We start from the raw sequence: 12,350 nt of genomic DNA on the forward strand, positions 1-12,350 counted from the left end.
GTATTGCCGCTGGAGGGGGGGGGGGGGGGGCGTGATGAAGTCCAGGGCAATATGGGACCAAGGGCGGGAGGGAATAGAGAGGGGACGAAGCAGACCATCAGGAGGTGAATTACCGCACTTCTGCTGGGCACAGACAGAACACAATGCAACAAATTGACGCACCTCACGTTCCATGGCAGGACACCAGAATTGCTGGCGGACAGCTGCCAACGTACGCCCCACCCCCGGATGAGCGACCAATTTAGAGGAGTGACCCCAACGAAGAACAGCCGGACGAGCAGACTTAATGCTAATAGCTTCCCCTCAGGGAACAACCAGAGGCATCGCAATAGGGCAGGCATTTTAAGGGGTCCCCCGAGGGCTGATCATTCACACAATCGGAAATGTTAATATAAAGACGCAGCAACATCTCTGCATCCCCCTTAGTGGGGCCCCCTCTCTCGTTACGCTGGTTATGCTTTTACTGCCTCGCCTCAGCAGCCTTTTTCAAACAGGCGCAGTGCTGACTGGTGGTATATAGAAAATGCATGATATTCTCCGTGGTTGGTCGGCCCTTGGAAGAGGAGAACTGGCGAGAAAGAGTTATTGGACCCGTGTCGATAAGAGATCGTGAAATTGAAACGCCCCAAAAAAAGGGCCCAACGAGCCTGTCTAGAGTTAAGTCTCTTGGCAGAGCAGATATACTCTAGATTGGGATGATCAGTCCAGACGATAAACGGACTGGAGGCTCCCTCCAGCCAATGGCGCCACTCCTCCAGGGCCGGCCGAATGGCTAGGAGTTCATGGTTACCCACGTCATAGTTACGTTCAGCAGACGAGAGCCGATGCGAATAAAATGCGCACAGGTGAACTTTATTATCAAGATCCTGACGTCAGGCGCGTCCACCTCAACGATAAATTGACTCTCCGAATCAGGCGAAATCAGAATTGGAGCGGATGAGAACAAACTGTTAAGACGCTCAAAAGCATGTTGAGCAGCCTCAGACCATCCATGGCGAAAGCTGTAGAAGTCTCTTTTAACTCATGAAGGGGGAAACCGTGTTCAACAGCCCACGTCTCATCGAGAAAATTACCCTCAGCCCCTGAGTCAATTAGAGCAGGTGTGCAGGTGACAGAAGTGGTGCCCCAGCGAAGAATGGCTGAAATCATAGTGGGGGACATGAAAGATGGGGATAGTGGAGTCGCACTTGCCAATACTCCCCGAACTACTGGCGAGCTCTCTCTTTTACAGAGCGTGTGGCAACAAAATGTCCAGTACACCGCAGTAAAGGCACAACCTCTCCCGAATACGGCGTTGGTGCTCAGCGGAGGATTTGCTTGGACAGAAATTTTTGTTTAATTTTTTTTTTTTATTATGCAACAATAACAAATATAAAAACAAGACAAAACAGTAATGAACAATAGTAGACAATAATGAGAGTTACAAGACAAAACTACAAAGAATATTAAATTAGCTTAAATGTTTAACACCATGACAGAGGTTTCCTCAAGGAGTTTAGATACATACCAAACTCTTTCTTAAACATTAAAAAGAAGGATTTTTATTAGAAAAATTACATCTGTGAATATAAAAGTTGGCATGAAGTAGTAAATTAATTACAAATTTAAAATGAGAAGGGTCTAAACACAATTTTTGTTTTATACAGAATTTTGAAGATAGATACCTTTTAACAAATTTTGAATGGTATTGGTGAATTTTATTTTAGTGTACAGAAATCTATGTATTCTAAACTTAAATCATGTATAAAAGGAACTGATGGTTTAACTGAATATTTTGGCTGTACCATTGGTGTACAACAGGGCTGTATGATTATTAAAAATTCAATAATTCACCTTTCATATTTCACTTCCAAAATATTCAAACTGTTTAAAAATCATTTTCAGGCATTTTTCGGTCCATTTTATTTCGCTTTGCAAATTCGCTTCCACAAATTCAGTGGTTCAAATTCGACAGTAAATTCAACATTGACATCCAGGAACTGCAGGAAAAGCAGTAGATTGCCGAGCATACTCTCCATCTGCTGTTAGTCAACCTCACCAGCAGGAGGTGCAAAAGCGCGTGTTGTTGACGAAGACCAGCAACAGTTAGAACAAGCCATTCATTCATAAAATGAAAATGATTATCTGGGTCAGTATATATGTGGAAAAGATGATAAAGACACAAAAGCTGTGTTTATGTTTCATTCAATAACTTCATTGTTACTTTCCCTGTGTAGCCTAAATCATCAGCTTTCTCTACCATGAACGGGATTATAATCGGCTTCCCTCAATACCTCATAGGCCTACTCAAGGATTCCCCTTCCGTCGGGACAAAACGCTTAATGTAGCTTTATGGACTAATACAGTGATATAAAAGACCAATCTCGTACCTTATTAGGGATGTAGGGTGTAGGCTACTATATAGGCTACAGGCAAGCAGATGGACTCAGAATATGAACTTAACGCGCAAAGTTTCATGCTGAGCGTTTCGTGATATACTGGCACAAAATCAACACTTGATCAATTAATACTAACACTTTATTTTCTCTTCTATTCTCTCTCTCTCTCTCTCTCTCTCTCTCTCTCTCTCTATATATATATATATATATATATATATATGGGTGTTTCTGCAACTACGGGCACTTTTAAGTCCCAGGAGTGAAATTTTAGATTTATGTTAAAATTTGTCATTTGATGTTTCATAAATATAAACTTAGTGTCAATACACACCTTGACATAAAAAATGATGAATAAATAATATGATTTAATGTAAAATTATGAAGCATTTATAGGTCCAAACACCATTTTTGCTCATGTCCCACACCCGTGGTTTCAATGTTGAGATACTTAAAATTAGCTCATTCTTTTACAATATGACATTATTTCAAATGGAATTGTTTAATATACAGATTCATTTACAGCATCTTAAAATGTTTTGTATTATTTACTGATCATTTTTATGATTTTTTTAACTAAATGTGCCTGTCCCACACTTTTGAGTCCTTACCGCAACAATGAAAAAAAGCTTTTATTATGAAATTTTATCGAACACAAACAAGTCTAGTTTCTATGGAAACAGAAATTATCACATGAGCACATTGCTGACAGACTGGACCACCACACTACCTCACTCACAAGATACCAAAAAAATAAGGTAAACATCATCTTTTCTGCTCTAGTATTTATTGTGCGTCCTTACCATTCAGCTTAATAATTGTGTATTTATAACTACATTTTAAAAATAAATGTATATTACTGTTGAATTCACATATATTAAGATGTTAAGAGTCAAAACTAATGTGGTAGGCCATGCTAGCTGCCAATTAGCTAAAATATTAGCAAAAATGTCATTTCCGCAACATGTCTTTACCGCAGCAAATTTGGGTGTTGCGGTAAAGACTTTTTGTTGCGGTAGAGACAAATTCAAGGTTTACTGTATATTAAATTACAAATATTTAGTATATTATTAGTACTTAAGTATATATTAGTATTTATATTAGTATATATATATAAACATGCCATTTTTTACATTAAAATTTCTATTTTGTCCTTACCGACACAAGATGTCATTACCGCAGCACTGCTCTATTTTCATTTTTTTCACATTTTCATTTGCAAAAAAAAATATTTTTACACTTAAGTTGAGATGATTAACACATTGAAATTGCAACATCTGTCATAAAAAGTTAATTACGTTATCTTTTGTGTGTATGGAAACAATTGACATCTAAGGTTACTGTAAATTTTTTACATGGCATAGAGAAAAACATGAAATTCCTATTTTGTATAGTATTTTTTTATATCAGTATTTACAAAACTGCATCAAATTTGAAAAAGCTATTTAAATATATTACATTTTTTATAGAAATTACTAAAGAAAAATTTATAAAATGAACGTTATTGTAACATTGCGGTAAGGACACTTTTTAAAGGAGAACTCCGGTCAATTTTAACATTGAGCTCATTTTTTTGTACATTTGGAGTGCTGTCAATACAGAGAACAACGACAAAAATCGGTGTTGCCCACACCGAGTTATTCTATTTTTAAAATTTGCACCCTATTGACTTCAATGGGGCAAGTAGTAAGCCTGCTTTTTAGCCTCTTAACATCCTTTAAGTGTCATTACAAGTGCACAGAAAATGTGAGTGATTCCTTCCGAGTGAACACGAGTGGATCTGACTGCAGTAGATGTTAGAGATATTAATAAAAATGAAGTTAATTCAGCCAGCGCTCATACCTTTGTTTACATCCTGTTTTCGGTGGAAGTCCACAGTAGTCGATTGTCGAGTTCACGCGCGTGATCATAGGTACTAAACCTATGCGCGTGAACTCGACAATCGATTACTATGGCCTTCCACCGAAAACAGGATGTAAACAAAGGTATGAGCGCTGGCTGAATTAACTTCATTTTTATTAATATCTCTAACATCTACTGCAGTCAGATCCACTCGTGTTCACTCGGAAGGAATCACTCACATTTTCTGTGCACTTGTAATGACACTTAAAGGATGTTAAGAGGCTAAAAAGCAGGCTTACTACTTGCCCCATTGAAGTCAATAGGGTGCAAATTTTAAAAATAGAATAACTCGGTGTGGGCAACACCGATTTTTGTCGTTGTTCTCTGTATTGACAGCACTCCAAATGTACAAAAAAATGAGCTCAATGTTAAAATTGACCGGAGTTCTCCTTTAAGAAGATGACCCGAAAAACATAAAAAATAAACATGTTCCAGATTAAAATCTTAACAAATACATTCTATTTTGTGTAAATCTTTATATGTATTACAGACTGTGATGGTTAAAATTTAAATTCATAGAGGTTTATTTTTTTAAATTAGGATAGTCAAAAGTGCCCGTAGTTGCAGAAACACCCATATATATATATATATATATATATACAGTGAGGAAAATAAGTATTTGAACATCCTGCTATTTTGCAAGTTCTCCCACTTAGAAATCATTGAGGGGTCTGAAATTGTCATCGTAGGTGCATGTCCACTGTGAGAGACATAATCTAAAAAAAAAAATCCAGAAATCACAATGTATGATTTTTTAACTATTTATTTGTATGATACAGCTGCAAATAAGTATTTGAACACCTGAGAAAATCAATGTTAATATTTGGTACAGTTAGTCCATGGGCCCAGGCCACAATTTTCACTAATTGGTACCACCCAAGGTGGCAAATTCTAGTTTGATTTTTTTTTTTTAGTCCATATCTCTAGATGATATTTCAACATGATAACCTTTTGTAAGTGGTAGCTTTGTCACAGAAATTAACCTTCAATGACACTAACCGTTGAGCCAAAGAATGAAAAAATCTTGTAACTTTATTTGAACAGAACATGTCATACAAAGAAAAACAAAATAATTATACCTATAATTATTCATGAACTTAATTGGTCATTGCAAAATGTTTCTGTTTATTCATCATCATCATCATCATCATCATCATATTCAACCAGTTTCATGACATCGGTATTCTCCTCCTCCTCCTCCCTCTGATTGCTGCAGGTCTGTAGCTTGCACATTTCTGTGCACTTTTAATTTATTGGCAAGACAGGAACAGTCGGGAAGCTTGCAGGTCTGTGAACACTTGCAGGCCATAAGCTCCAGAACAGCCATTGGTGCTGGGGGTCCCCGCATCCAGTCTAACATCAGCATACCTGTACAAATAAGTGGGAGATATTTCTCATCCATTTCGGTGAGGTGTCAAGTTTGAGAGCGGTAAGTTTTCCTCGTCCTGCAAAAGCACTTACGCTATCACAACCCGTAAAGGCATGTACCCCTATAAGAGCATCACACCCATAGGTCATCTCCAAGGAGCTGAGCAAGGTTGCTGATGTTGATGTACCTTGTTTGATTCTGAGTGCCAGATTTCTGATAAAGGGGGCAGTTTATCTTCTTACAGCATCCAAGACAAAGGATCATGACATCCGTATCCTCACTCACAATAACTGTGGTTTGATACCCATTCTGGCTAGCATGATTTGCATGTAGGAGCATACGGGTATCGGCCTCCTCATGGGAAGATTTCAGCTCTTCAACAACATTCCAGTCTTTTTCAGTCTCCATCTCTCTCCACAGGTTGCAAATAGCTGCTTGTCCTGAAGCTTTACCCGGTTCTCTGCTAGCTTCCACTGGTCCACGATGAATGTTATCAAGGCTGTTTTACTGTCTGTATTACTTAACAGCTTTCTCCACTGCACTACATTGTGTCCCGGGGCAATGTTCTTCCATTTAGTGCTACTTGCTGAACCACGATTGTATCTTTCAGCATTCTTGATTGATGTTTTCCAATACACATCAAACACCACATCTATCCGCTTACTGTTTCTTCCTTCTTGCAACATTAGGTTCAATACAGAACCAGCAATCTCTCCAAAAGTCTTGCCATCACCTTTTAGTTTCTGAACAAGGCTCATTCCATCAATGATGCATGCAGATTGTTCTCCAATATCTTCAACTGTCTCAATCAATCTCAAATGATGCTGATTTCTCTAACTCTCTTGCAAGAGCAGCCTTATTAGTGTTCGCAATGAGCCATCTGGATTTGAAAGTTGATTTAACGGGAGATTGACAGACGGATCGGTGCAGCTTCTGCAGTAATGCGGTCGATGTACCGGTCTGTCGTGGTGAAGAAAGAGCTGAGCCGTAAGGCGAAGCTCTCGATTTACCGGTCAATCTACGTTTCTACTCTCACCTATGGTCATGAGCTTTGGGTCATGACCGAAAGGACAAGATCCCGGATACAGGCGGCCGAAATGAGCTTTCTCCGCAGGGTGGCTGGGCGATCCCTTAGAGATAGGGTGAGAAGCTCGGTCGCTCGTGAGGAGCTCAAAGTAGAGCCGCTGCTCCTCCACATCGAGAGGGGTCAGCTGAGGTGGCTCGGGCATCTGTTTCGGATGCCTCCTGGACGCCTTCCCGGGAAGGTGTTCCGGGCGCGTCCCACTGGGAGGAGACCCCGGGGAAGACCTAGGACACGCTGGAGAGACTATGTCTCCTGGCTGGCCTGGGAACGCCTCGGTGTCTCCCCGGAAGAGCTGGAGGAAGTGTCTAGGGAGAGGGAAGTATGGGGATCTCTGCTTAGACTGCTGCCCCCGCGACCTGGCCCCGGATGAGCGGAGGAAGATGGATGGATGGATGGATAGATTTGAAAGTGCCCAAGGCAATGGACCAAGTCAGTGATCTCAAACTCAATTCCTGGAGGGCTACAGCTCTGCACATTTTTGCTCCAACCCTAATCAAACACACCTGATCCAGCTAATCAAGGTATTCAGGATTACTAGAAACTTCCTTGCAGGTGTGAGTTGGAGCTGGTTGGAGCTAAACTGTGCAGAGCTGTGGCCCTCCAGGAATTGAGTTTGAGATCACTGGACCAAGTGGATGAGCCAGGACATCTTTTATGTGAAGTTCTCTACTTTGCGAAGCAATGATCATATGCCCAAAGAGATTTCTGTCAGCTTTCAAGACCACCTCTTTCTTCTGTGCTTGTTTTACTCTAGCACTTGTCTTGATGCTTGAGAATGTCTTTAGATTCTGTTTTCTCATTTTGTCTTGGAACCTGGTTGCAGGTGACTCTTTCTCTAAACGTTCTCTTCTGAACGTCTGATATGCCTGCTCTCCAGTCTGGTGAGCTTGCAGCAGATCACTGGCTATGTCTGGTGACACAGCCATTTCTGTGGATAGACTAATGATATCAGACTGATCTGGACCTAGAGGGTTTACCCAGCTTCTCTCCATAAGTTCTACAAAGGCATTTACATCTGCCATATCCTTTCTCTATCCTGGGCTTCTGTAAATCTATATGACTGAAACATTCTGTAGACTCATTCCCTGTCATGTTCCTGAGTTGCGTCAGATACTGACTTCTGTTTTCTGAAGTGAGATAGTATCTGGTGACTGCTCCAGTTTTTAGGATAAAACCCTTGGTTCCACCGGCAGTCTGGGTGTCCTTGTTTACAGTCTCCTCAATTGTCTGGTCTACCGGAATCTTTCCAAAGCGACTGTTCCTGCCCAGCTGGACAGAAAAACCACCCTCTATAAAGTGCGCATGAACACCAGGATGATCCCCCTCCAGGCGAGACATTTGAGCATAGTAGTATGTCAGATATCTGGCATAGTTTAGCTTATCATAAGCAAAACACCATGGAATGGTTGCTCTAATTGCTGCAAGATGCATCATCCACTTTCCCTCTCTTATTGCTCGAATAAGACTAAGCAAAATCTCAACCATGTCCACATAAGACATCCAGAAGGCAGACAGGGGACCATTGTTATCCCTAAGGTAGGCTGAGGAACTTATTGAATCGTGTCAGAATGCGTTGACATGAATCCTGCTCGAGGGTTCCCTCAAATCTTATCTGAGATATTTCTTGACACAGGTTATTGACTGCTTGCAGAGTTGCTTCCAAATGAATAAGATCTGCCTGATGATTCTGTTCTAACCATGGATGAAAACCTTTCCATGCATCTCAGGAAAGCCTCATAGAGCAGCTTGTGGAGCCTTACTCCTCGATTATACCTGTGACCATCAATAACCCCTGAGATTGAGCCATCAGCTATCACTACTGCCTCTACACAAAGGTCTCTTAGACTAGCATCTGCCAACCATTTTCCAATTGTTGCCATGAACGTACAGGTGGTTTGGAAGACCCCCATTCTAAGGATGATGTTCTTGAATACCTCCTGGTGTTTCCAGGTAATTTCTGCAGCTTTGGCATATAATGCCTGGTCAAAAACAACAACAATGTTGTTGAGCTGCAGAGACTTCATGATGCTTATCGACTGGTTAAGTACCTTTTCAGATGAACATACTGGCTTATCTGTACAACGAGGTATTGAGGAGTAATCTGAAACTTTTGAAACTAGCACCAGTCGTTGTTGTTGCATAATATTATTTCATATACAGTACATACATATTTTTTTCAAATTGCTAGGTCATGGATTGTCCCACCAACATGATTCTGATATCACCAGATTACAGACAGTCTTGTCTATCCATATCTGAAAAGATCCCCCCTTAACATCAATATCTTTTGAGATAGATTTACAAATATAACAATTTAGTAGATGCAAAAAATTGTTTTCTTTAATATGAAGGCTAATATAAAACGTATACCACATATATTATGTCAAATTATGGCAGATCTGGATAGCCCTGACTGTCCTGAAAAAATAAACATATAGCATGCATGGCTACCTCTTATAATAGACTTTATACAAACCTGCGGGGCAGATACTGTAGGACGATAATGGCAATAATAATGATTGTCCCAAAATATTAGTAAAGCTACTCATTTGAAAAGGTTATCATGTTTCAAAGTACTTATATGGACTCTACAAACAAACTGGTACCAAAGAGATTTTGCCACCTTAGGTGGTACCAAATTCTGGCTTGGCCCATGGACTAAGTGGCCTTTGTTTGCAATTACAGAGGTCAAACGTTTCCTGTAGTTTTTCACCAGGTTTGCACACACTGCAGGAGGGATTTTGGCCCACTCCTCCACACAGATCTTCTCTAGATCAGTCAGGTTTCTGGGCTGTCGCTGAGAAACACGGAGTTTGAGCTCCCTCCAAAGATTCTCTATTGGGTTTAGGTCTGGAGACTGGCTAGGCCACGCCAGAACCTTGATATGCTTCTTACAGAGCCACTCCTTGGTTATCCTGGCTGTGTGCTTCGGGTCATTGTCATGTTGGAAGACCCAGCCTCGACCCATCTTCAATGCTCTAACTGAGGGAAGGAGGTTGTTCCCCATCTCGCAATACATGGCCCTGGTCATCCTCTCCTTAATACAGTGCAGTCGCCCTGTCCCATGTGCAGAAAAACACCCCCAAAGCATGATGCTACCACCCCCATGCTTCACAGTAGGGATGGTGTTCTTGGGATGGTACTCATCATTCTTCTTCCTCCAAACATGTTTAGTGGAATTATGACCAAAAAGTTCTATTTTGGTCTCATCTGACCACATGACTTTCTCCCATGACTCCTCTGGATCATCCAAATGGTCATTGGCAAACTTAAGACGGGCCTTGACATGTGCTGGTTTAAGCAGGGGAACCTTCCGTGCCATGCATGATTTCAAACCATGACGTCTTAGTGTATTACCAACAGTAACCTTGGAAACGGTGGTCCCAGCTCTTTTCAGGTCATTGACCAGCTCCTCCCGTGTAGTTCTGGGCTGATTTCTCACCTTTCTTAGGATCATTGAGACCCCACGAGGTGAGATCTTGCATGGATCCCCAGTCCGAGGGAGATTGACAGTCATGTTTAGCTTCTTCCATTTTCTAATGATTGCTCCAACAGTGGACCTTTTTTCACCAAGCTGCTTGGCAATTTCCCCGTAGCCCTTTGCAGCCTTGTGGAGGTATACAATTTTGTCTCGAGTGTCTTTGGACAGCTCTTTGGTCTTGGCCATGTTAGTAGTTGGATTCTTACTGATTGTATGGGGTGGACAGGTGTCTTTATGCAGCTAACGACCTCAAACAGGTGCATCTAATTTAGGATAATAAATGGAGTGGAGGTGGACATTTTAAAGGCAGACTAACTGGTCTTTGAGGGTCAGAATTCTAGCTGATAGACAGGTGTTCAAATACTTATTTGCAGCTGTATCATACAAATAAATAGTTAAAAAATCATATATTGTGATTTCTGGATTTTTTTTTTTTTGATTATGTCTCTCACAGTGGACATGCACCTACGATGACAATTTCAGACCCCTCCATGATTTCCAAGTGGGAGAACTTGCAAACTTGGTGTGAACTTGGTGTTCAAATACTTATTTTCCTCACTGTATATATAGTATAGTAGGCTATGCCTACGTGTTGTAAGGACCATCCATTGGCCCAACGACGGAATCCAACGGCCTGGCGAAGGTTTAAAGCGTGTATGTCTTTTCAGCGATCCAGTGAAGTTCACTTAATTTATTGGAATTTAGTTTTAGTATTACTTTAGCTCTATGCGTAATCTGACTCCAATTTCAAATGATAATCAAATTTAGATCGTATTTCTGATTAGAAAATAATCATAAATATGGTTATTATTTAATTTAGATCTTTGATTATTCTGATTATCCCATACTTTCAATTATTAATACATTATGGACCCGAATGCCGCTTAGAGATCACGTTGGCCAAATCGTGTTTCTCACGGACACAAACCTGTTAATTCTGATTTTAGTCAGTGGATGTAGGGTTTGCTAATCTACCCCTAAAGTCAGTCGCCTACTGCTTACTGACTAGAGAGTGTAGTTTAATTTAGCCATTTCCATACAACTTGCTAAACCAGTGATAGACAGAAATCAAAAGGTCTCCAGATGACGTGCCTACTGCTCCGTTCATACATGTGCCTTTAGTTTGACCTACCTTAACTAAGATTTTGCGGTAGCACCAGCCTCCTTAAATATACTAAAATAATGATTTCAGAATACTTCAGAATAAATCAAGGTTAACATTTATTTGTCAGGTAAAAATGTTTCATGCCAATTACAGAAGTAAATTATTAAAAGCCAATTAAAAAAATATATGACATAATTTACTCAAAGATGAATCTAAAAGTAAGTAATGTTTTCCTGACAGAGACACGCAGTAATGTGTCAGGGTTTTCCAACAGGAAAATACTGACATGCATTACTGTGTGGGGGTGATCCTGGTAAAAGATTCCCCAAAGATTGCTCTGTCCCCTCACCTTAAATACCAGACCAGAACAACAGGGGTTAAACAAATGTTGTTTAGAGTTGTTTGGGCCAATCCATGTACCCCAGGGGGGTAGCACCTGGTTTCAGGAGATATCGTAAAGAGATATCAGCCAGAGAGGAGATACAGGATTCTCCTAAGTTCGCAATCTTTTTCATTAAACCAATGACTGCAATGAAATTAAGACCATTTTACCAATCGCACTGTGATCCTTAAAATGACACCAAAAATGAAAAGAAAAAACAACATATTCACAAGATACACCATATGTGTTATATAGACATTCTTAATGAACTTTCAGTGCCTTGAGGAAGGAGAGGGGGGATGAGTTGAAGTCAAACAAGGGGACAAGGAGATAAGTTTGGGCAGGGCAAGGTTCTGTGCTCTGTCTTTGCTATCTGCTGACCAGGGTGCATTTTATGGCTTTATTGCAAGGTGCATTTTGTTTTAACAGGAAAATCAGTTCTTACAGTGTATTGCATTAGCTTAAACTGGGAAGAGTCATAGCACTTGCATATTGTTGTCCTCCTATTGTTAGTTTAACTGTAAATCGCTTTGGATAAAAGCGTCTGCTAAATGACTCAATGTAGCCTAATCAGTGCTCGAAGTGGGGTGGTACTCACCGGTACGCAGTACCGGCACTTCTGTATTTTACTCCAAAGCGTACCTGCACTTTT

The sequence above is a fragment of the Rutilus rutilus genome (genome assembly GCF_951802725.1).
Source record: "Rutilus rutilus genome assembly, chromosome: 14".
NCBI classification, from domain to species: domain Eukaryota; kingdom Metazoa; phylum Chordata; class Actinopteri; order Cypriniformes; family Leuciscidae; genus Rutilus; species Rutilus rutilus.